The following is a 25,051-nucleotide window of genomic DNA, read 5'->3' as shown; positions in this document are numbered from 1 at the left end:
TTTTAACTTGTTTCTTGTTTTCCTCATGTTTTCCTCATCATTACTGTAAACGGCCGTGCTGCAAACCTGCTTTAGCAAGGTTAACTTATATTTACAGTTTGAAAATACTCTCAGGCCAATAGGAAATGTGTCCCGATATGTTGTCAGATTAGAGACAAGTTGGGCCGATGAAGAACTACATCGCATCTGTACTGTAGGATTCGATGTTTGCTGAAACTGGAAAGCTTCAGCCAGACAGAGAAAGGGCAATTATTCTCCCAGCAACATACCGGTATAGGAGATAAACCTGAACTTTAAATAAAGGGAAAACGCCGAACGAGAAGGAAAGAAAATGGACGTCGGGATTGGCAGACACGGCCAGGTCACTAGGAAGGTTTAGAAAATGGACACTTCGAGAGTGGATCTTTGTGTTTTCAATACCGGGCATCAGGGCGATATAACGTGCAAGGTAAAATACATTTTACAGGACGGAAATTACCAAGCAATCCAATCTATACTTGGATTTTTTTCCCTCAGAAATAAAGGCATAACTGCTGGGAACAGCAACACTTTCAGGCAGTTCAATTCACTAATATGCTTTCACTGCAGGTTTTTTTATTTCAAAATTTGTAAATTATTTGATCCTATCATCTGAGCGGTACAGACCTAAAATATTTCAAAACTAAAGTAGCCGGCGAGAGCAGAAGACCTTTCAGTTGTTCTCTAAATTTTGTCTGGGTTACTCCGTAGATAAAAGTATTTGTGCAGCTGCTGAAATTCTGAATCACAGATCCCCAAAACCGTGCCTGAAAAAACCGAATGGACATTTCCAGGTCTGTGTAGAGGCATCGCATGAAAATGAAGACCAGAGTGGTTGTCGCCCAACAGAGAAGGAAACTCGCCGACAGACTGAAGAGCAGAATGATGGATTGTCTCCGACTCTCCATCTCCGGATCTTGCTGTTTCCCGCAATTTCCCCGACCATTCAGTCCCCTACGTACTCTGCTCGCCGCCAGAATCTGTCTGACGGTCAGAGTATTGAGGGTCAAAATGAGGAAGAAAGGAAATAGCGGATTCAACAGACGGTCCACCCAATAAAACCCCTCAAACGATCCCGAGAAAAGAAGTACGGACCTATCGAAACAGTCCCAGTGACCCCTCACCAACAACGATGCCCATTCCATGTATACGAAATAAAATGGTATGTTTTTTAAACAGAAACCGATCGATATTGCGCCAATCACCAAACCCGCAATTTTTGGGATGCAGTATTTCGTTTTAAAATTAGCGGAGCAAATGGCCACAAAGCGATCGAAAGTGAAAACGACAGTAAACCACACGGAACAGTCAACGGTCACGTGACACAGGACGTAGTGGACAAGGCAGAACGGAGCGTTGTCCAGGACTCCGTAAGTAAATCTGTATGCTCGACCCATCTGGTAGAACAGGACTTCGATAATCACCACCATTAGATCCGCCGCAGCCATCGCCACCAGGTACCGCGTCACACATTTGGAGAGACCGCAGTTTCCTCGGCTGAGAATGATGATGGCCACAAGGTTAACTGCAGTGAATGAAAAAAGACCAAAAATAAGATTAAAGAAAATCAAAAGCATTTTTTTTGTAGAAATACAGCAGTCATTTGTTCGATTGAGGTAAAATCCATCGTTCATCTCTGCTGGACGTTATCAGTGGAAGTAAAAAAATGCTTTGCTTGTTTCAACACGTGACCGCAGCATAAAGCGTTTGACAGTAGCGCATGCTCACATTAATCTCTTCACGTTCACCGATGCAGCAGCGAGGAGTAGAGTCCAAGAATGATGGAGCACAGAAACGGATCCTTCGGCCCAATATCTCCATACTGACCGACGTGGACATCTGATACCGTTTTCCGTGATTGGATCAGATTCGTCAAACTATTCATGGGTACTTCAAATATTAGTAACGACTCTGTACGCCCATTTCCTTTGTCAGACTGTTCAATGCACACAGGAACTTCTATGTGAGGAAACGTCGCTCGGAATCCAACTACATTTCTGCCTTTTGCAATAAAATGCCACTCGGCCGAACCTCTCCCTGTAACTCAATCCCGCGAGTCCCTGCAAATCTTTGTAAATACTGACTGCACTCTTTTCAGCGGACTTCTGCCTTTCCTATAACAGGGCGACCAAGACTGTTCACAGAACTCCAAGCGCGGTATATCCAAGGAGAGGGGTAGTGCTATTGAAGTGCGCATCTACGCTTCTTTCCGAAAGTCTGAGTTACTATTCGATTGCAAGGTCAGATTCTGAAAACAAGATCTTGCACCGCAGCAACCTTCCCTCTGTTTTATTTTACTGCTTCGGGGACAAACCATTGCTCTGAGCAGAACATTGTTACCCGGTCTTAATAGTGCTCGGAACTTGTAACGTTTTAGAAATCTGATATGTAAGTCAAACGATGACAAAACATAACACACAACACACGTAAACACTGTCAGGCAGTCACAATTGACAGGGAGGATGCAACAGTGAAATGTTCTGACGGGACGGCGATGGTGGTTTCTGAACAGTGAGCGACCGGCTTCCATTCTGCCTTCATTGTGACCATTTGTGACAGTGTTGTAAATTGAAACAATGACAGTGCACGTACGCTGAAACTAAAATGCTTCAATGTAAATGTAGTACGTTTAGTGTTTAGCACATTTATGGATCATATTCATTAATACAGTTAAATTCAGAGTATTTCATTATTATATTACCAAAGATGTCGAAACATTTTGGCATAATTTCAAAATGATGTTAACATGGTATAAAATAAATTCCAGCTGCTTGTCCACAAATGCAATGTTCGCGGGCGAATTTCAATCATGGCGAGTCTGTGGTATGGAATTGATGACGGGCGCAGTAAAAGAAGTCCTGATCCTTCGAGCCGGAATCGAACCAGCGACCTAAGGATGACTCCATTTCCTCTACAGTCCTCCGCTCTACCAACTGAGCTATGGAAGGAAAAGCGACACCAAGTTTCTCAACGTTGGCTCCTACCGACAATCATTCTGCAGATTTCAGCCCGGCATCTGTCGACCGATGGCAAAAGCCTGCCTATGGCAATTATCTCGTCCTTCCAGCACTGGGGGCCACAGGCCACGGGATGACGCCGATCACCGCGCTTCTGACAATTCTAGGGACACTACGATTCCAACACAGCTCTTTGATCGTCCTCGCCCGTTCAAATCAAAGGTTACTCAGCTTTCACTTTTCACCCAGTAACCAGGGCAATGTCCTTCTAACCACTCACCTGATTTATGCCTGAATCGTCGCCTGCAGCTCATGCATTACTGAAACACCAGCTACCTGCCGGCTTTTCCTCCAATCTGCTTTCAACGCAGCAAACCTACGACAATTTCTCCCGGCCCTTTTGACAGAGACACTTTCCGCACAACCGCATCTTTTGTGCATTCCAAGTTCAGGGATTTGGTGCGACGAATCCTCGGAATACAAAATGTCGATGGAGAATGCGAGCATCGATCTCGCTACCTCTCGCATGCTAAGCGAGCGCTCTACCATTTGAGCTAATTCCCCAGCACATCGTGCTAGCCTCCTAGCATTTGCTCCATTGGACAAACATCATTGCATGCCTGCCACTGTTCACCGATGCACAATCAGCAGCTCACAGACAGGCACACACACTCACTCACTCACTCAGCAGTAGCTGAGAGCGGCGTGTGGTCTCTGTTTCCGTATCAGTAATGGAAAGGTACTTACCCGGGATACCGACAATTACAATGAAGGTGTAACAAATATCCCTGTCTGGAAACATTGTTAATCCAAGGCTGTTCTGTTCGGAATGTTGTCAATTTCTAAATTTCCCTCTATGGATAGCTGAGACCCCGTGAGTGGGGATAAAAGAAAGGTCTGGAGAGACACCCTTAAGACACACTAGTGGACATTGATTGACTGTCGGGAACCCACAGAAAGGTGGGGGCTTCGGAGACCGAACCAGGTGATCGGTCAGTAAAGCTCACAGATTTACAGCAGGGCCGGTGGGGACTTGTCTGTGTGTCCACTCATGCCAGAGTGAAGAGTCCACCACAGAAGAACGGTCTAGCTGAAGGACGGTGGGGTTATAACTGAATGACCACAAAAACACGACGGATTAAGAAAGCCACAAAAGGTTTTCCTGCCACAGCTGTTGCAGTTACATCTCGCTCGCTCGCTCTCCGTCGTTCTCGCTCTCTCTCCAACGTTTTCAACACAAGTATAATCACCTCAGCATTTATAAACTGAACTCTATACTTTCCTATGACAATTCATTTACCCCTGGACATCGATAGAGCTTGTTTATTATTGCTTATTATTATTCCTACATTTTAGGTTAATTACTGCTAACTTGTTTTATATGTATATTTGCATTTTTGATATTGTATTGTGCAGTTTACTAATAAACACCTTTAGTTTGGTACCACCAGACTCCAACGGATTCTTCTCTCTCTCTGCTGATCAGACACCCAGTTACGGGGTATGTAACAAGTTCATCAAACAAACAGCTCCATAAGATGTATTTTAGACATTGTACATATATATCATATAATCCTATATATCACAAAATTTCCACAAAGTATTTATCTGGGATATACACTTATAAAAACAGTGGAAACAAAAATACAAACAAACAAAAGGAAAGAACTACGAACAGGTAGGGAGTGATTTTTTTTTACAACAAATTCATTGATCTGTGAGATTAAAATCAGGCCTATGAGGCATTATGCAGTTAAACCATTTTCCCCAGTATGAATCAAATTGTTCCAGCTTATGATTAACACAAGCTGTTATCTACTCCATTTTGCAAATGTCCATTGTAATTTCCATCCATGTATTTAAAGTTGGGCTCTCCTGTGATAACCATTTTCTAGAAAAAGTCTTTTTACCAGCCACCAAGAGTATATTCATTAAATATTTATCTCATTTCATCCATTCTTGAGGTATACATCCAAAATATATGGTCTTACTCTCAAAGGGTATTTTACATTTAAAGATCTCTTGTTAGGGCATTATGTATCCCCCTCCAATAGTTTTTGATAAAAAGGCAGTCCCAAAAAATATGATAATGATTTGCATTTTGATTTCCACAATTTCTTCAGCAGACAGGGGGGTTACCATCATAATGGGATTTCTGAGAAGGTGTAATAAAATATCTTATTAAGTTTTTCCATCCGAACTCCCTCCATTTCTGTGAATTGGTGACCTGCCGTTGATATCTCCATATTGATGACCATTCTTCCTCAGATATAATTATCCCTCCTTCCTTCTCCCATTTTGACTTAATGTATGAAGTCGAATGTGTTTTAGATCTGCCACTCCCTTATACATGCTTGAAATGATTCTACTACCATTATCTGAATTATATGCTTTTCTAAAGAGTTCTATCAAGCATGCATTTGCCTTGGTTACATTTTTAAGCGTCTTATTAACATATTGTCGCATTTGTAAATACCGATAAAAATCTTGTTTTTCTAATAAATGTTTCTCTTTAAGCATTTCAAAACTGAACAGTGTTCCGTCTTTCATTATGTTGCAAAGAACTGTTATTCCTTTAGCTGTCCAGACCTTAAATCTAGCATCCAATTTATTTGGTGTAAAATCAGAGTCATATGCACACCATTTAATAATTACAATGTCTCCCTCTAGATTATATTCATTTATAGTAGTTTTCCATATTTTAAGAGTCACTTTCACCCATGGGTTATCAATAGTATTTATGTAACTTTGCAGGTCGTTATCAGCCTAAATTGCTTGTATGGGGATGGGAAGTACCTGCTCCTCAATGTTTTTCCAATGAGTGTCATATGCTGGGTTGCACCAACATATCACAGCTCTCAACTGTGCTGCAATATAATAATCTCTAAGAGAAGGTAGGCCCCATCCCCCCTTTTCCTTTGCTAATTGCAAAGTTTTGAGACGAACTCTAGGCATTTTACCTTGCCGAATATTCCTTGATATATTGATTGAATTGATTTTGATTAATCTCTATTGGTAAGGTCTGAACGAGCTATAACAGTCTGGGCCGTATATTAATTTTAATAGACTTAATCCTTGAACTGAAAAAATGAATCAGGCTCCATCATGACACATATTGCTTAATTTTTTATATAAAGGCTGATAACTACATTGTGATAATTTTGCCAAATCTTTTGGGATAATGATGCCCAAATATGTGAAAGACTGTGTGCCATGCCCAGGGTTATCAACTTTCAATTTCTATTGTGCGCTATAGTAATATGAAAGTAATTGGGTTTTATCTATGTTGATATTGTATCCTGATAATTGACCATATTGTTCAAAGAATTGCATCAATTCAGGTAAAGAGTGTGTTGGTTGCCCTAGATAGATCAAAATGTCATCCGCATAGCAAGCCAATTTATGCTCTGTCCCTTTAATAATAATTCCCCTGATATCCTCATTTTGTCTGATGTATTGAGCTAATAGTTCCAAAGATACTGCGAAGAGTAGTGGTGGCCATGCACAATTCTGTCTCGTACCCCTTTCTAGGGTAAGACTATTTAATAAACATCCATTGACTTTAATCCTAGCAGCAGGATTGTCATATAGTGTCTGTATAGTTTTAATAATTGTGTCTTGGAAAACAAATCTATGTAAAGCTCTGCAGAGTAAATTCCAATTAACCGAATCAAGTGCTTTTTCAGCGTCCATGCTTACCACTATTGCTTCGATATTATTTTGTGTATATGATCCATAATGTGAAGTGTCCTTTGTATACTGTCTTGTGTCTGGCGTTGTCGTATAAAACCAGTCTGATCATTACCTATCAGTATGGGTAGAAATTCCTCTAATCATTTGGCCACGATGGAGGTAAATAACCTATAATCTACATTAAGAACGGATATTGTTCTAAATTACCCGCATTCCATTTTATCCTTGCCTTTTTTCGGTATAGCTGAGATTATCGCTTCCATCCAACTGGGTGGCATTTGTGCCTTTTTAAGGGGCCAGTTCAGTGTGGGGAGTAAAACAGGAATTAACTCATTTTTAAATTATTTATACCACTCTGCCGTCTACCCATCGAATCCTGCTGGCTTGCTTAATTTAAGCCGACTAATTGAAGCTTTTTAATCAACTTCAGTTATGTCATCAGTCATCCTTCTATTTTGTTCTTCGCTTAAAGTGGGTAACTCTAGAGAATTCAAGAAGGTGTCAATTTTGGTTATGCTTCCCCCTGGAACTTTGGAATATAGTGTTCTGTAAAACACTTCAAAAGTTTCTTGCATTTCACTTAGCTTATTTTTTTTATCATTTTCGTTCTTGTGTCCCGAATTCTATGAATTGTATTTTCTGCTAATTTTTTTTTCAGTTTCCACGCCATTATAGATTTCAATCCACTTTCATAATGTCTCTGTTTCAGAAACATTTAATTTTTCCTGATTTCTTTCGTAGCCAAATTATTTATTTCATTCCTAATTCTTTTAATTTCCCCTAATGTATCCTGTGCCAAATTCAATTTGTGTTTTTTCTCTAGTTCTTACAGCTTATTTTGTAAATCCCCTTATGTTTTATTCCTTTTTTTCTTATTTGAAGATATCGCTATAATTTTCACTCTTAAGACCGCTTCAGATTATCATATAAAATGGGAGGTGAAACCTTTCCATTATCATTAAATTTCAAGCAGAGACCAATTTCTTTTTTTAATTTGTTCCTTAAAGTACGGATCATTTAGTAGACTTGAATTTAGTTTCCAAATAGTATTCTTTGTTTGTAGGTCAAAATCAACATTATCACTTAAATGAGTTTCCTGTAAATATACCACATGGGTTTGTTCCATTTTTTTCATTTTGGATAAAATTCTCTTAAGTTTGATTGTATTTAATAGTCCATTTACATTAAAATAAATGAATTTTACCTTGTCCTTATCCATCTGTATTTATCTGTCAATGTATCATTGAAATTAGAATAACACTTAATCGATCTACTCCCTGTACAAATAAGAACCAAGAAACGCAAATAATAACAAAAATGGCAACAAACGTGTGACTCCAAGGCTGAGGTCTCCAGTAGACGACCCTGCGTTGAGCTAGAGGAAATGTCCAGCTGTGGGGATAACCCCTCCTACTTGTGAGTTGAGGGCCCCCATTGCAGTATTCATAAATGTCAGTGAACAAATCCATTACACAGAAAATATTTCCCTGTTTACTCCTATCTCTCTATATACACACGGAAATACACACACACACACACACACACACACACACACACACACACACACACACACACACACACACACACACACACACACACACACATATATATATTCTCATTTTGCTGGGGAAAAAGGAGTAAGTGAGCTAATAGAGAATAACAACTAAGTAATATAAAAAACAACACACACGAAACGCTGATGGAACACTGCAGGCCAGGCAGCATCTATAGGGAGAAGCGCTGTCGACGTTTCTGGCCTGCTGTGTTCCACCAGCATTTTGTGTGTGTTGTTGTTTGAATTTCCAGCATCTGCAGATTTCCTTGTGTTTGCTAAGTAATATAAAATCCACATTATAATGTATTTCTCGAGATAAGTATATCACCGTGTACTTTTGCTCTTGTTTGTCTTCTCAGCATTTTTAAAGTTAGCCAAATCTTATGGCTCTTCTGAAGGGGGTGAGGATTGTCTTTGCGACACTCCCGGTCTCTTCCTGATATGTTTCTCTCGGCTTCCTCCCGTCTCCTGCCTTCTCGTTTCTCTCACTATTTCCCAAGCCGAGCGGGACATTTCCTCAGCCAGGCTTTCTTTCGTTTTGGTCATGCTGACGGGGAACCCACTGGCCTTCATGTCTGTAGTCGCCTCTTCCACTGTCTGGTATAAGTGCATCCCATTGTCATAAAACACTCGATGTTTAGCAGCGTACGGAGTTTGAAATCTAATCTTATTTTTCTTTAATGCTCGTTTTACTTCGGAGTATTCTTTGCGTTTCTGGAGGACCGCGGGGTGTGTAATCTTGGTCGAAATATTTTAATTTATACTCTAAAAACAATATCAATACCCGGAGACTTCTAACAAGACACGGAGGATTCTATCCACAGTCCATCGTCCAGCGACACTGGAATAAAGGACGACGTGGGCTAGGAAGAGTCAAGGCCACAGTCCTGGATGAAATGAGAAACACCCATGAATATGTCAAGAAGATGGTCCCTACGGCACTTAAGGGAATACCTCACAGAGCAGGCAGTGGATATGGAAACAGAAGAGGGTGAACCAGGGCCAGAGGACCAGAGGCCATGGGAGGACAAGCCACAGCACGTGTGATGTACCATTGCCAGATATCAGAGGTGGTTGTCACAAAAATGTCTTATCAATGGCGAAATGGCAGGGCTGACGGGCAGACAGAGGCGCTGCTCATGGCTGCACAGGAACAGTAGCTGAGCACAATAGGTGTGTCGTACCTGAAGAGCATATGGATGGACAAACCTCTGGGCGTTCACAGCCTTTCACAGGCACTTCTGAGAAGCAATGCCTCTGGCAAAGATAGTTTCACTTTCGACTGAGATCAATCAGGTACCAGCGGACGACAGGATTGCCGTTACGTCCGATGGGCTATAAGGAGGAGCAGGGGAACTGAGCCTCATATTATTGGTGAGAGATGCAGAGAAAGGATTCTGAAGAGCCGGATTGGGCGATAATGTTTCGCGAATTGAACTGAGTTTATGATCATGTCAAAAAAAGTTAGAAGAATGTGCAGTGCTAGGCACTCACTACCGGAGCATTGATATTGACATCGTGATAGGTGGCACAATGTGCTAGAGGGATGGGGGATGTCCTTATTTAGGAATACAGGCCTGGGACCAGTGATGCGTCGCAGCGATCAATGTTGGGTCTTTGATAAATCACTATACAGGTCCTTAATTATTGGTCCGGCACCAACACCAGGGAACCATGACTTGCATATGGTTCCAGGGTCATAAAACAAAAATCTAAAATACTGTCTCTGGGATTTCTGGCGGCTTAAACGTATGAAGCTGTTTCATATCCTAACAGAGGAGGCTTAACTTGGAACTGCCCGAGTTTTGGAATTTGTGAATTGTATTGTTACGCTGCACACAGGAAGATTCAACAAAACTTGAAATTCTATTAATCAAACTGAAAAAAGCGCCAAAAGCAGTAGAAATTGCACATTCTTGTACAATTTTAAATAACACGGCCGTAATTTCATTACGCAAGGACCAGGCCGACAGAGCCCCGAGTGTTTAGCCCTTCAACTTTAAATACACTCCAGGGTACGGAGGAATCCTTCTAAAGCTAATTTAACCCCCGATTCGTGAGCAGCTTACAGGTAACCATTGTGATAAGAGCCGAAAGTCCACGGGTACTTAATTGGACACCGGCAAAGTCTCAAGGAAATTTAATGGGAACTATCCAGGGGCAATGGCTGCTCACATGGGAATGAGAGAAGTCTCACCTGTAACACATCAACACCAGAAACGCAACAATACATTATAACTATCAATACTAAATCTCAGGGAACACGCACACACACCGAAAACAGTAAGGAAGGCTGAGAACTCCAGAATACTCCATCGGCGACCCGGGTTTGTGACAGAACCCGCCTTCCTATGACCGGCACCTGACGGCCCACAGCGATCTTGAGCGTACAATGGAATTCTGAAGTTAACCCAAGATCCGAAATATTCCTGGTTCCTCCGGACCCTATCCGTCACAAACTACAAAGTATTGTAGGTGTCCCTTTAATTTCGCGAATTAAACAGTCTATGGATTGTGTGAACTGTCTCACCGTCTGAACTCCTAGGTGGAGTGTGTGGCTTGGGATTCCGGGTCAAATTAATTGTTTCAATTTCGATGCAAGAAAGGTGGGATGAAATCTCATAGAACGGGGAAGCTGTCATCCGAACGCTAACGAGTTAATTTTCCTAATGTATTTGAGGAGACTGATAAAGCGAGTTGTTAGTTTACGTGATTCTCGTTTAGGTGGAAGATAATTATCTCAAAGCCAGATCCACTGAGCAGAGCTGGGAGGTGAATCGAGCACCTCTGTCCGATACACTATCAGTGGGAAACCGTGTGTACGGAAACCCTGGCGCATGAGATGTTCTGCGGTTTGTCCGGCTGATGGTAGATTGTTTAGAGCAATGAATCAGCAAGCCTTGGAAAACCTATGGGGCACAAGTGAAATAGTGGACAGGGAGGTGACGGAGTCAGACTGGTAATAAACTCTTCATAAAGGTTAGACCGGAGAGTGAAGGACAGGGTAGAGGAATGGGGGCTGCTCCGCACGACATTCCTGCGACCAGCAATATCAACCGACGTTGACTGGATGAGCGATAGCCCGGGTTGCCAAGGGGATAAGAGTGATGATCATTTAAGTCAGAGTGAGAACAAAGGTGAGCAAGGAAAAGGGTCAGATTTTGAGGGTGAGAATCCCTGTCCGCCACGGAATTAATCCAGTGAACTGGACACAAGGATGTCATACGCTCCATATTCTTTTCGCGGACAATTATAGGATTCATCCCGAAAACTCGGCTCCCTGTCTCTGCATTGCCTTTAAAGCCTCCTGGTGAACCTGACTCCATTACAGTATCGGGCTAGCGCCCTCCAATTCACAAGCAGTTATACTTTGTAAAACACATCGGGACGTTCAGCTCACCGCCAACGCCCCTCCCGCATTCATCAGGCCCAGAAAGCAACAGATTTTGAAAGGTCCTCAAAGAGGAAGATAAATCCCCGTGAAATACAGAATATTAGATAGAACATTGGCGCTGATACAGGGTTTCGATTCGAAACGTCGACAATTACTTTAACCTACAGATCATGCTCAATTTGAGTCCTCCTTGAGGTTGTATGCTGCCATGGAAATCTTGACCTTGACCGAGGTATTGCGTCCGATAGCAGGCATAGTACCTCAGGAAATACTAGGAAGTTATCGGACTGTAACTTCCAGGGATTCCTGAGAAACGGAGTTCACTTAGTGCAGAGTCAGTACATGACAGATCATACAAACAGAACAAGAAGCATTTGAACGGGTGTAAATCAGATGACGGACCGGAGAGCTGCTGAGTACATGGGAACGTGTGAAGTCAGTGGCAGCTGCTGGAAGAAATATCGTGTTCATTGGAAGGTGGAAGGTTTACGGTATCGTGGATAACCTATGGGGAATTGGGCAACCGGTTGAGTTTGGTGGCGAGGTGTAGAGTCATTGGGAAACGTCGGTATGAATGGGGTTAGTGGGATCTGTTGGGGCTGTGGTCCAGTGTGGAGGTATGGTTTCAATGGAACTATGGCGAATGTGCTGTGTTGGAGGAAGCTGTTGGAGAGGAGGATTCAGAACGGAACATTTTGTCGAAGATTGGGTCAGTAGGAAGTATATTTGGAGGTGTGCGGTTCGTGGAGGAGCTGGTGGAATATCGATCAATGGAGTGGCCGACGTGTAATTGCCCAATCAGGGGTTAATGTGGCGGCGTAACTGTTGGAATATTGGGGTCAGAGGGAAAATCTAATGGGAAGGAAGAGAGCCATTGTCATATGTCGATCATGAAGAAGTGGGTTTTGAAGGTATTTTAAGGGAGGCGGTGTGATAATTGGGCTTGTTTAAAACTTTTGGAGTCCGGAAGTTCAATGGCAAGGACCCGTGGTAATGGAATGGACTCGGTTGCGTCTCACTGGGAAGAGATCTTGCAGTGACGTCTGGTCATTGGGAGTGGGTGGAGGGTGGGTGTGTTCAGTGTGAGAGCGTGGGTCAGTGATGGAGGCTTGTTGAAATTTCCGGATCAATGGGTTCCGGTAGGGTGCAAGGCGTTGGGGGATTGGAAGAGGCTTGTGGAGGAGATGTGGTGTCCGTATTGTTAGCTGATGCCGAGGTCTATGTGTCTAGTTGAAAACATAATTCGTCAGTGCAAGAATGTGGTGCAAGAGGCGTGGTTTCTTATCGGGATTCATTATAAAACACTGCTTAATCCTCAGTGTTCAATTTTAAATGCAATATTTCCTGTTACTCTATTACTCGTACTGCATCACTTGGTTATTCAACTCCAGACTTACTCAGCTCTATATTAATGTTAAGAACAACAATGTTCTGCTGCAACTGATCTCTGAGGAAATCGATTGTAACTCTTCCACCAGTCCAGGAAAAGGGAAACATAATAGTGTTCTGTTTTGTTTCTGTACAGAAACAGTTTCTATTATTCCAAGATATTTAATCTTTCTGACACCCAATTAACTTGCATCCTGTTATATACCTTTTGGAAATCAGGACCTAACCCACTTGCTTATTCATCCGCTGTATCATTGGAGGATTCTGTCCCGTTTTGTTTTTAATTTTGGAAGGGATTTCACTTTAGAAATGCAAATTGTCGAAGTGACGACCGATAGACTCCACTCGCGGCATTTCATTCCTCTGTTTCGAATGCTGTTCTGAATCGAGACGCGTTATTTGTATTACCCGAGACTGACCGTTCAAAGTGCGATCGGAAACAGTCCATGGTTCCTGCGCTTCATTTTTATATATTCACTGACAGATCCCTCACGTCTTCCATCTTTCAAGGATAATCTAATCCCTACCTCTCCAAACCTCTCATATAAATGAAAGTCAAGTGAGTTTAGCAATTGTATTGGAAAATTTTGTTTAATTGGCAAGAAATGAAGGTTTAACATGAGTAGTAAAACTTAATACTGTGATATACCTTACTAAGGCAAAATTGACAGTTTTACGTTAGTTCCGCTGAAGATAATGTGAAGTACCCCAAAAATCATTCATCTTCATAACAATGAATGACTCATGACTACCGCCTTCCGGAATAGTTGGAGTATCGCTTGTCCCGCTCGTCCAATGTGCTCACGGGTGACGGGCTCATGCTCGCGCTTCCAATTCACTTCCTTCAGCAGACCGGCAACAGCTACAATCGTAGAATAAGTGGATCAGCTGCAGAACTTCCTGCTGTATCTTTGACACTGTGGAATAGAAACATTTATAAATCCATGTTGTCCGTCCTATTCACGGATCATGGTGGAAATTTGTTTTTATTCCGTCATGTTGTTAATACGCTTGAGTATCGGGGAATCTGTTCATAACTCGACAGCGTTTCCGACAATTGGAATTAAACTAAGTAAACCAATAGAATAACCCTCCCCCCAACACACACACACACACACACACACACACACACACACACACACACACACAGAGTTGGGAAAGTTAGTTCCACACGAACATGTGGCTGTATATATGTATATATCAGTTGGGTTACTAGGGAGGTTCAGCTGTGTAAATCTACGGTCCGGCCTGTTCCAGACCATAAAAAACGTAAAGACATTCGCTGCCTACTGACAAGTACAAACAGTTTACTCAGTGCATTTGTAATTAGGCTCTGTGATCATTGCCGACCCGCTCAGGGATACCGCACCCCGTAATGGGAGATATGGATCAACGGCTTTGCAGTGCAAGGAACCGGAAAAGTAAATGCGGGAGCCCAAATAACTCGGGAGAATCTGAGTTTAATTGATTTCATCTGTTTTCAATGCCGGATTAGCGGTCAGATCGCCATTGCCAATATGATTGTGATACATTCTTCAGGTCTGCTATCAGTTTTAATCGCGGTAAACAGTCATGTAATGGGTTTACGTTTGTTCGCATCACACTGATACTCGCTAGCTTCAAACGCTACTTCCGCGGGTAAACTCTGCGAGAGGGTCTGCATTACCTCCGACAGATCTTTTGATAAAATAGTTCAATATTAAATGGGCATTCATGGCTAAATGACATTTAGCTCCATTGGGCCATTACGCAGCACCATTACAGATCGTGCTCTGCGCATTATACGGGTTGATCACAGAAGGAGTATTATAAAAGGAGCAGCGGGAGAGTCAGCAGCTTCCAGAAGCCACAGCAATATACGTGTGAGATACGTCTTTGTCCGTCAGAGACGGATTCTCACGTTAGGGTCCAAATACGGAAATTCAAATGTCTGAATTTGAAGGCAATCATCAAACAGTGATTGCACCCAGAAGCAGATACGAGTTCCGGATTGCTAAACTGATTTTACGCCAAACACACCCTGTCTAAAACATTTCGTTCAGAAAAGGCTAATGTGAAACAAAGTGGTGCAACCTTTGCAACAATTTCGGGACGGTTGTGATATTTATACAGATGGAAACTATTCGTTAATAAATTAATGTTTTAAAGTGCTGTAGCGATTCTGGATTGTACGGTACGATTCCAGACATCCTGATTTAGACCATTTGAATCGATATGTTCTCCATCAAGCAGCCAGCTCAATAGGACATGGGAGACTGATGTGTTCTCAAATTACAGCGATATTGGGCCGAAGCAAAAGCATATCTCATTCAGAGTGTGGGTTCCGATTTGTGCTGAAACTAGAGGGGTCTATTCAGACAGAAAAAAAGGCAGAAAAAAGTCTGCTAGTAAAATGCTGCCTATAGTAAGCAAACTGTAACATTAGGTAAAGGGAAATACCAAGCAATACAGAAAGGGATTGGATGTCGGGATTGGCAGCCACGGCCAATCCATTCCAAAGGTTCAGCTAATGAACGCTTCGAGAATGGATCGATGCGTTTTCAACATTGGATACTCGGGTGAGATAACGTGCAAGGTAAAATACATTTTACAGAAGGACAGTAAACAAGCAACTGACAGTTATATAACACCCTGGTCAGACCCCACTTGGAGTTCTGTGCTCAGTTCTGTCCCCCTCACTACGGGATGAATGTGGAAACCATGGAAAGGGTGCAGAGATTTACAAGGATATTGCCTGGATTGGGGAGCATGCCTTATGAGAGTAGTTTGAGTGAACTCGGCCTTTTCTCCTGGGACCCGACAGAGGATGAGAGGTGTACAAGTTAATGGCAGGCATTGATAGTCATAGTCAGAGGCTTTTGCCCAGTGTAGAAATGGCTAACACAAAAGGACACAGGTATAAGGTGCTTGGAAGTAGGTACAGAAGAGATTCTAGTCGTAGTTTTTACGTGGTGGCCAGTGCGTGGAATGGGCTTTCGGCGACAGTGTTGGAGGTAGATACGACAGGGTCTTTTAAGAAACCCCGGCATGGCTATATGAAGCCTAGAAAAATTTAGGGCTTTTGGTATCCTGAGGTAATTTCTCAGTAAGTACATGTTCGGCACAGCATTGTGGGTCAAAGGGCTTGTATTGTGCTGTCGGTTTTCTATGTTTCTATGTAAATTATAGCAGGAAATGAGAGTATTTTACTGAAGAAAAGGGAAAGCTGAACTGTTGGGAGCAAAGGTATTGTTTGAGAACAGGAACGTTTTCAGAGAGCCCAATTTATTCATGGCTGATGTGGGTTTATTTTGCACGACACCTGCCGGTGACAATAAACCTGATTCTGATTCCGAAACGGGGAAGTTATCTGATGCTTTCTCCTGCGCGGTATCGACTTCCAAAAATCTTCAAAACTAAATTAGCGGGGGAGAGCAGAAGAGCTTTCATCTGCTCTCTGAATCTGGTCTGGGTCACTCCGTAGATAAATGTATTCGTGCAGCTGCTGAAATTCTGAATCACAGAACCCCAAAACTGTGCCTTAAAAAGCCGGACTGACGTTTCCAGGTCTGTGTAGAGGCATCGCATGAGAATGAAGGCCAGAGTGGTTGTCGCCCAACAGAGAAGGAAACTCACCGACAGGCTGAAGAGCAGAATGATGGATTGTCTCCGACTCTGCATCTCCGGATCTCGCTGTTTCCCGCAATTTCCCCGTCCCTTCAGTCCCCTGCGTACTCTGCTCGCCGCCAGTATCTGTCTGACGGTCAGAGCATTGAGGGTCAAAATGAGGAAGAAAGGAAGTAGCGGATTCAACAGACGGTCCACCCAATAAAATCCCTCAAACGATCCCGAAATAAGAAATACAATCCTATCGAAACAGACCCAGTTATCACTCGTCAACCATACTGTTCCTCCCATATATATGAAGTAAAATGGGATGTTTTTTAAACAGAAACCGATAGATATTGCGCCGATCACCAAACTCGCAATTTTGGAGATGCAGTATTTCGTTTTAAATTTAGCGGAGCAAATGGCCACAAAGCGATCGAAAGTGAAAGCGACAGTAAACCAAGCGGAACAGTCAACGGCCACGTGACACAGGGCGTAGTGGACAAGGCAGGACGGAGCGTTGTCCAGGATTCCGAAATGAAATCCGTATGCTCGACTCATCTGGTAAAACAGGACTTCGATAATCACCACCATTAGATCCGCCGCAGCCATCGCCACCAGGTACCGCGTGACGCATTTGGAGAGACCGCAGTTTCCTCGGCTGAGAATGATGATTGCAACAAGGTTAACTGCAGTGAAGCAAAGATGACCAACAATAAGAATAAACAAAATCAAACGTACTTTTTGGCAGAAACACAGCCGTCAATTGTTCTCTTGAAATTAAATCTCTGCTGGACATTATCAATGGAAGTAAAAAGATACTTTACTTGTTTGAACACGTGACCGCAGCATAAAGCGTTTTACAGTTGCGCATGCTCACATTAATCTCTTCACGTTCACCGATGCAGCAGCGATGAGCAAAGTCAAAGAATGATAGAACACAGAAACGGGTCCTTCGGCCCAATATCTCCATGCCGACCGACGTGGCCATCTGATACAGTTGTTCGTGATTGGATCTGATTCGTCAAACTGTCCACGTGCACTTTAAATATTGTTAACGACTCTGTTTCTCCCATTTCCTTTGTCAGGCTGTTCAATACACAGAGCAACTTCTATGTGAGGAAACGTCGCTGGGAATCCAGCTACATTTCTGCCCTCTGAAAAATCTACCGCCTTTTGTTCACGATTCCCCTACCCCACGGAGTTGAATGGTTTAATTCACCTCGTCCGCCAGTCACCTGCCTTTTGCAATAAAATGCCACTCGGCCGAACTTCTCCCTGCAACTCGATCCCAAGATTCCCTGCAGCAACTCTGTGAATACTGTCTGCACCATTTTTAGCGGACTTCTGCCTTTCCTATAACAGGGCGACCAAAACTGTTCACAGAACTCCAAGCGGGGTATCTCCAAGGAGAGGGGTAGTGCTATTGAAGTGCGCACCTACGCTTCTTTCCGAAAGTCTGAGTTTGATTCGATTGCAAGGTCAGATTCTGAAAACAAGATCTTGCACCGCAGCAACCTTCCCTCTCATTTATTTTACTGCTTCGGGGACAAACCATTGCTCTGAGCAGAACATCGTTACCCGGTCTTAAAAGTGCTCGGCACTTGTAATATTGTTTAAATCTGTAATATGCAATTCAATCGATGACAAAACATAACACACAAGACACGTAAACACTGTCAGACAGTCACAATTGACAGGGAGGATGCAACAGTGAAAAGTTCTGACGGGACGGCGATGGTGGTTTCTGAACAGTGAGCGACCGACTTCCATTCTGTCTTCATGTTGACCATTTGTGACAGTGTTGTAACTTGAAACAATGACAATGCACGTTCGCTGAAGCTAAAATGTTTCACTGTAAATGTGGTACGTTTAGTGTTTAGCACATTTATGGATTATATTCATTAATACAGTTAAATTCATCGTTATATTACCAAAGTTTTCGAAAGATTTTCGCAAAATTTCAAAATGATGTTAGCATCGTGTAAAAGAAATTCCAGCTGCTTGTCCACAAATGCCATGTTCGCGGGGGAGTTTCAATTATGACGAGGCTGCGCACCCCCGCATTTTAGAGGGAACTGTGCTGACACCAAGGAACATAGCTCAGAATTTGGTGACGGGAAAAAAAAAAGGAATTGTCAAAGAATAGAAAACAGATTGGCCGTTAATTGAACAGTGCCCGGAGAAAGAGAAGGGGGAAATATGAGTTTACTTTTCAGAAGGAGGGAAGAGAATTTGTTTTTGGGGGGTGGGATTGGTGAAGCAGTCCAGTGACAAGTCTGCACGACCCAGGTTAAAACGACAACAGGGCAGGAGGTTGAGATGAACGGAACAGCATTTTAGGGATTTTTAATAATCACCGATTAAATCACCGCCGAGAGCGGCGTGAGGTCTCTGCTTTCGTATAAATATTCGAAAGGTACTTACCCGGGATACCGACAATTACAGTGACTGTGTAACAAATAGCCCTCTCTAGAAACATTGTTGATCCAAGGCTGTTCCGTTTGGAATGTTCCCAATTTCTAATTGTCATAGAAATTGTAAATAGCCAGTAAATGAACTCAAACTGTTATAAAAAAGCCCGGAGAGCACATTTCCTTTGCGGCTACTGGGTAAAACTCTTCACGGATCACACGTTGTTGAGAGTCCACCGCGTCTGGATGTTTCCGTCCTCAATGTAGCTGAAGCACAAAATGACGTACTTATATAGAAAAATCGGTCACCAAAAATGAAAACAACTTGTACAGTGACTGGTGCTAATTAACGCTAGATAGCAAAAATATCTCTGCTCTAACGAACCGTAATGCCAGTGGGGAAATAACATGCCTTATTTCATTCAACTGAACTCAACACCTGTCATGAAGCCTCAAGAGACGGCCGATGCTGGGCTCGCAACACCAAATGTGATGTTGTCAAACTACTCCGTGTAATGACAGGACATTATCTGCGCATCGCTGGGGACGACAGTAGTCTGTAATCCTGTGGGTGAGTCCACCTCATCAGCGCTGATTCCACACTCACATTGCGAGTGGAGTCTTTGTCTCGTTAATTCCCCGTGTTGACGCACCTTTCATGTGATTCACTGTCACTTTGCTTGCGGGGATTGAATTTTAATGGACATTAACATGAATGATTTCTGGCGCAAACCCTCACTGTTTGCACTGTTACCGGAGTCAGTCGCAAACACAGATGTTGGCGAGTATGCGGCGCGAAATGCAAACCAGTGAACCCAGCATTACAGACATTGTCCGCTGCTGTACCAGACAGAGTAAAACAGAAAATATTGTGTCAACACCGGTCTTAATGCAAACAAGTAGCACTGACGATATTAAATATGTTACAGAGTTACTAGATGATATTCGAAGTTGAATTTCAGAAAGAAATTGATTCAGGAAAAAAGTGTATTAAACTGCTAAACAGAGATGAACTGCGTAATGGGGTATAAATACAGAGACACAGTAAAGCATCGGGATAATTAAACACAGCTATTCCTGAAGCACGCTGTTCTCGTGTTTAGATAGAGAAACATGGAGAAGCAGTGGGCCGGGGGCTCTTTGGCATTTCATAAAACATGACATACAACGGGCCAATTGCGTCACTTCCGCTACAGCACATCAGGAACAGAGAGACGGTCAATGGAGAGACGCATTGGAAAGAACGCCGCATTAAGAACCAGCATCAGTAACTGAGCTTCCGGGCGTGCACTGGCTTCAGATTAGAGCCGTGCAAATATCTGAGTGCCGGGGAAAGCGGATTGATGGTAAATCAGGGAGGATCCTGGCACTAATTTTCGAACCCCTTTCTATGTGCATGAGAATAAAATGGTTAATTGTGCGCAGAGATCCCCTCCTCGGAGATCTGTATAGCATGGATTCTATGAAGAGTCAAGACAAAGTGTCTCGTCCCGAAAAGGCAACTGTCCTGCTTGTATTTACGCTATCTATACACTTCATAAATTGCAACATCTGTTAAAATCCTTCTCTCTTACCCCAACGCTTGGAGGAATAAAAAACCTATTCCTAACCTACTCAATCTTTCCCTCCAACTCCCCTCCTCATGTCCCGGCATCATCCTTCTAATTTTTCTATCTACACCGTCAAGATTATTGATATCGTTCATGCAATGTGGTGACCAGAACACATACAATACCCGATATTAGGCATTACCAACGTCTTATATAGCTTTAGCATAGCATCACAGCCCCTGTACTCGTCGCTTCGATGTCTGAAGGCCGATGTGCCTGTAGTTCTCTTTACAATCCTATCTGACTGCGACGCCACCTTCAAGGGATAATGGATCAGTCTTCCCAGGTCCCTCTGTTATACCGCAGTACTCAATGCCCTCCCTTTTACAGTGTAAATCGTGTCATGGCTAGTCCTCCCAAAGTGATACACCACACACTAACCTGTATTCAAGACCATCAGCCTCTCTCGCTGTTTACCACTCATCCAATATTGGTGTCATTCGCAAATCTGTTGAGTGAATTTATCAGACTGTCTGTCAGATTGTTGATCTATAAAACTCACAGCAATGAACCCAGAGCAGCACCTGCGTTACACTAGTAACTGCAGGCCTCCAGTTAGAGAGGCCAATACCTACTACCACCCACTGAATTCTGCCCCTAGGACAGGGTTTCCAATATGTTTATTGCATGGAGCCCTACGATTAACCGAGGGGTCCGTGGATACAAAGAGGGGAACCCCTGCCGTAAGCCAATGTTGCATCCAATTTACTACCGCATCCTCAGTGCCAGAAGACGGAACAGCCGGACCAACCTCTCAGGCCCGACATTGACAAAGGCTTTTCTAAAGTCCCGGCAGGCATGAGCCACTGCGATTCCTTCATCAGCTTTCCTGGTAACCTCCGCGAAAAACTTTGTAAGATTGGTGAGGCACGACCGAACACGCACAGACCTAAGAAGGCCCAGTCTACCCAAATGTTTACATAGACGATCCCGTAGAATATCTGCTAATAATGTACCCACTTCTGACGTCGTGTTCAAGGAATTAGCCCCAGAATCTATCTTAAGTAGCCGAATACATTTGCAACCAACCAGTTCTCAGGCAACTGATCCGTGACAGACCTCGGGAGACCCAAATGAGGTGGAACTAACACGCCAGCAGAATGTGAAAATGAAAGTATGTTGAAATTTGATTTTGAGTTTTACAATAATGAACCGTCAGACGAGGGAACGAGTTCAGATGTAGAGAGAGTGAACAGCTTTAAGCTTCTGGGTGTCAAGATCTCTGAGGATCTAACCTTGTCCCAGTATATTGATGTAGTCATTAAAAGGGCAAGACAGCGGCTGTACTTTATTAGGAGTTTGCAGCGATTTGGCATGTCAGCAAATACGCTCAAAAACTTCTATCGTTGAACCTTGGAGAGCATTCTGACAGGCTGCGTCACTGTCTGAGTGTGGAGGGGCTTCTGCACAGGTCCGTAAGAAGCTGCAGAAGGTTGTAAATCTAGTCAGCTCCATCTTGTGTACTAGCCTACAAAGTATCCAGGACATCTTTAGGGAGCGGTGTCTCATAAAAGCAGCGTCCATTATTAAAGACCTCCAGCACCCAGGGCATGCCCATTTCTCACTGTTACCTTCGGGGAGGAGATACAGAAGCCTGAAGGCACACACTCAGCGATTCAGGAACAGCTTCTTCCGCTCTGCCATCTGATTCCTAAATGGACTTTGAAAGCTTTGGACACTACCTCACCTTTTAATATACAGCATTTCTGTTCTGTTTTTAACAAATTTTTGATGATCCTTTCACTTGTGTATTTATTATGTTTTAATTTATTTATTATTTTTATTATTAACTCTGCTAGATTATGTATTGCATTGAACTGCTGTTCTTAAGTTAACAGATTTCACGTCACATGCCGGTGGTAATAAACCTGATTCTGATTTTGGTTTGCTAATCTGGGCTTGGACTGCGCTATAAATCTCCGCACTGAGTGCAGTATTGATCCGGTTGCATGGGGGCCCGGAATGGGAACACCAATGCCGCAGAACGGAAACACCTGCACAAGGTAGTGGATGCATCCCATCCCATCACAGGAAAAGCCCCACACACCCGACAGGTGAAAACACAGGAAACTCGCGACAGATCTACAACGTGTGACGTCACAAGGAAGCAGAAGGCACAAGCAAGAGCGACCACCTTCCAGTTGATTCTCTTTTATCCCGGCTGCCCTCGGAAAGAGACACAAGACCAGGTTCAGGAACAGTTCCTCACTCCTACCATCAGGCACCTGAAACAATGCGGATTACTGCACTCAGCGCAAAACTGAACAGATTCCCCAACCCTGGACACACTTTCAATGGCTTTGAAAGTCATGTTCTCGTAATATTGATGTGATGTATTCATCTATCAAGTTATCTACCTCCCTGTCTATCTGACTTCTATCTACCTATATTTATCTAACTATCTACCTATCTATCTATCTATCTATCTATCTATCTATCTATCTATCTATCTATCTATCTATCTATCTATCTATCTATCTATCTATCTATCTATCTATCTATCTATCTATCTATCTATCTATCTATCTATCTATCTATCTATCTATCTATCTCCGAATCTACCTATGTCTACGTATATATGTATGTATTTATTCATTCATTCATTCATTCATTCATTCATTTATTTATTTACTGTTTTGCATTATTATGACTCCCTCCATTGGCCATTGTCGACCGTGGATGATGCGACCGAGTTTTCTCCCTGATACACAAGACAATATGAAAGCCATTACAACAGAATACACAGAGCCCGCTTTTGCCGTGGAGCTGTTGCTCCGGACTTTTCCTCGTAGTTTGCTACCGAGGCTTTCCCACGGACTGGATTTTGTCGTAGGTTTGAGAATAGAATTTTCCATCGCATGATGAGTGCCAACCCCGGCTGACAAGCCCCATCCGTCCGAAGCCATGGTGAGCCGCCTTTGCTCCTCATCCTGTCAATAGAAATGGTTCCGCCGGGCTTAGTAGTTAAACCTCATGTGAAGGTCAGGAGCTGGGCTTGTTCAGACAGTGTAGACAACTCACCATTGAGAGATATTTTGTGTAGTGGGAGTTAATCAGCATTACCAACCCCGTCTATCACACGCCTAATGAAGCATTTCATTCTGATTACTATTTAAGTTTTTTTGTTCTCTCAGCTCAAGCTGGGGAGTTTTCGGAGCATTCCGGAGCTGTTTACTGTTGTGGCTCTCTGGAGGCTGACATAAACATTCCGGAGCTGTTTACTGTTGTGGCTCTCTGGAGGCTGACATAAACATTCCGGAGCAGTTTACTGTTGTGGCTCTCTGGAGGCTGACATAAACATTCTGGAGCAGTTTATTGTTGCGGCTCTCTGGAGGCTGACATAAACATTCTGGAGCAGTTTATTATTGTGGCTCTCTGGAGGCTGACATAAACATTCTGGAGCAGTTTATTGTTGCGGCTCTCTGGAGGCTGACATAAACATTCTGGAGCAGTTTATTATTGTGGCTCTCTGGAGGCTGACATAAACATTCTGGAGCAGTTTATTGTTGCGGCTCTCTGGAGGCTGACATAAACATTGCTGTGAAGGCCTAACTGTTTAAAAATACTGTATAGTGTGTTTGGGATAAGACCAGTTGTGAATATTACTACTGTGACAATGTATGCTAGAGCTGTTCGGGAGGGTTTAAACTAATTTGGCGGGGGTGGGAACCGGAGTATTCCTGCTGACGACAAGGGGTGATTTACGGACGGGCGTTATATATTGGCCCTATTTGTGATAATGGACCAGCCTTAAAGTAATTGTAGGATTCCGAATCTAAACCTGGATCAGGATTCCATTGATAGCTACATTTTATGAGTTAGCATTTTAAAACAAGAACTTGGTGAATGACGCTTACCACCTGATTGCACCTGTATCAGTAATCAAACTGAGTTAATCTGCTGCAGGATCCTGTGCGCGTTCGATTGTTTCTGCTTTCTCATGACATTGTCGGCTTGAATTTGTTGTTCTTCTGTATTTTATATTGGTTCAGAGTTCACCACCTTGAGTTGCACCGTTCCTGGGAAAAGGACTCCAACTCTGAGCCAAACCTTCGACGTTTCCTTGTCGACATCGACTCTGTTCAGATCGTGGGGATGTTCTCCGTGGAAGGTCATGTTATTCCATCGGATAACTTTCTGGTCTGAAGTGACAATTTTATTATTTTTCCTATATTGTACTTTCATTTAAGGTATTTATCTTCCGCCTCTGTCCGAGGTACCTGCTCGCAAGTGCATGAAGAAAATTGCTCTCAAGTGCATGATCTCAAGTAGAACATTTTCTAAAATTTTCATTTCAGTTGTTATTTTTCTTTATCAGTTTTCCAGATAGGCTTTGACAAACAAATATAATGCATTTGCAGCAAACCTGTGTGTTGCCTTTGTAATATTTTCACTATTGAGCTCTTTCTGGTGCATTTTCTTGAGTCCTGAAG

General features: G+C 42.9%; 2 non-coding genes across 2 annotated transcripts; both read right to left on the bottom strand.

The window, feature by feature from the left end:
• Positions 1-2,880: 2,880 nt before the first annotated feature.
• Positions 2,881-2,966, bottom strand: trnay-gua (transfer RNA tyrosine (anticodon GUA)). Its single transcript is given in 2 exon segments — positions 2,881-2,916; positions 2,930-2,966. It is a non-coding gene; the product is annotated as a tRNA-Tyr (tRNA).
• Positions 2,967-3,466: 500 nt separating this feature from the next.
• trnaa-agc (transfer RNA alanine (anticodon AGC)) lies at positions 3,467-3,539 on the bottom strand. Its single transcript has one exon. It is a non-coding gene; the product is annotated as a tRNA-Ala (tRNA).
• Between the last annotated feature and the right edge of the window lie 21,512 nt (positions 3,540-25,051).

The sequence above is a fragment of the Hypanus sabinus genome, unplaced genomic scaffold (assembly GCF_030144855.1).
Source record: "Hypanus sabinus isolate sHypSab1 unplaced genomic scaffold, sHypSab1.hap1 scaffold_298, whole genome shotgun sequence".
Classification (NCBI taxonomy): Eukaryota; Metazoa; Chordata; class Chondrichthyes; order Myliobatiformes; family Dasyatidae; genus Hypanus; species Hypanus sabinus.
This window is presented reverse-complemented; position numbering and strand designations above follow the sequence as displayed.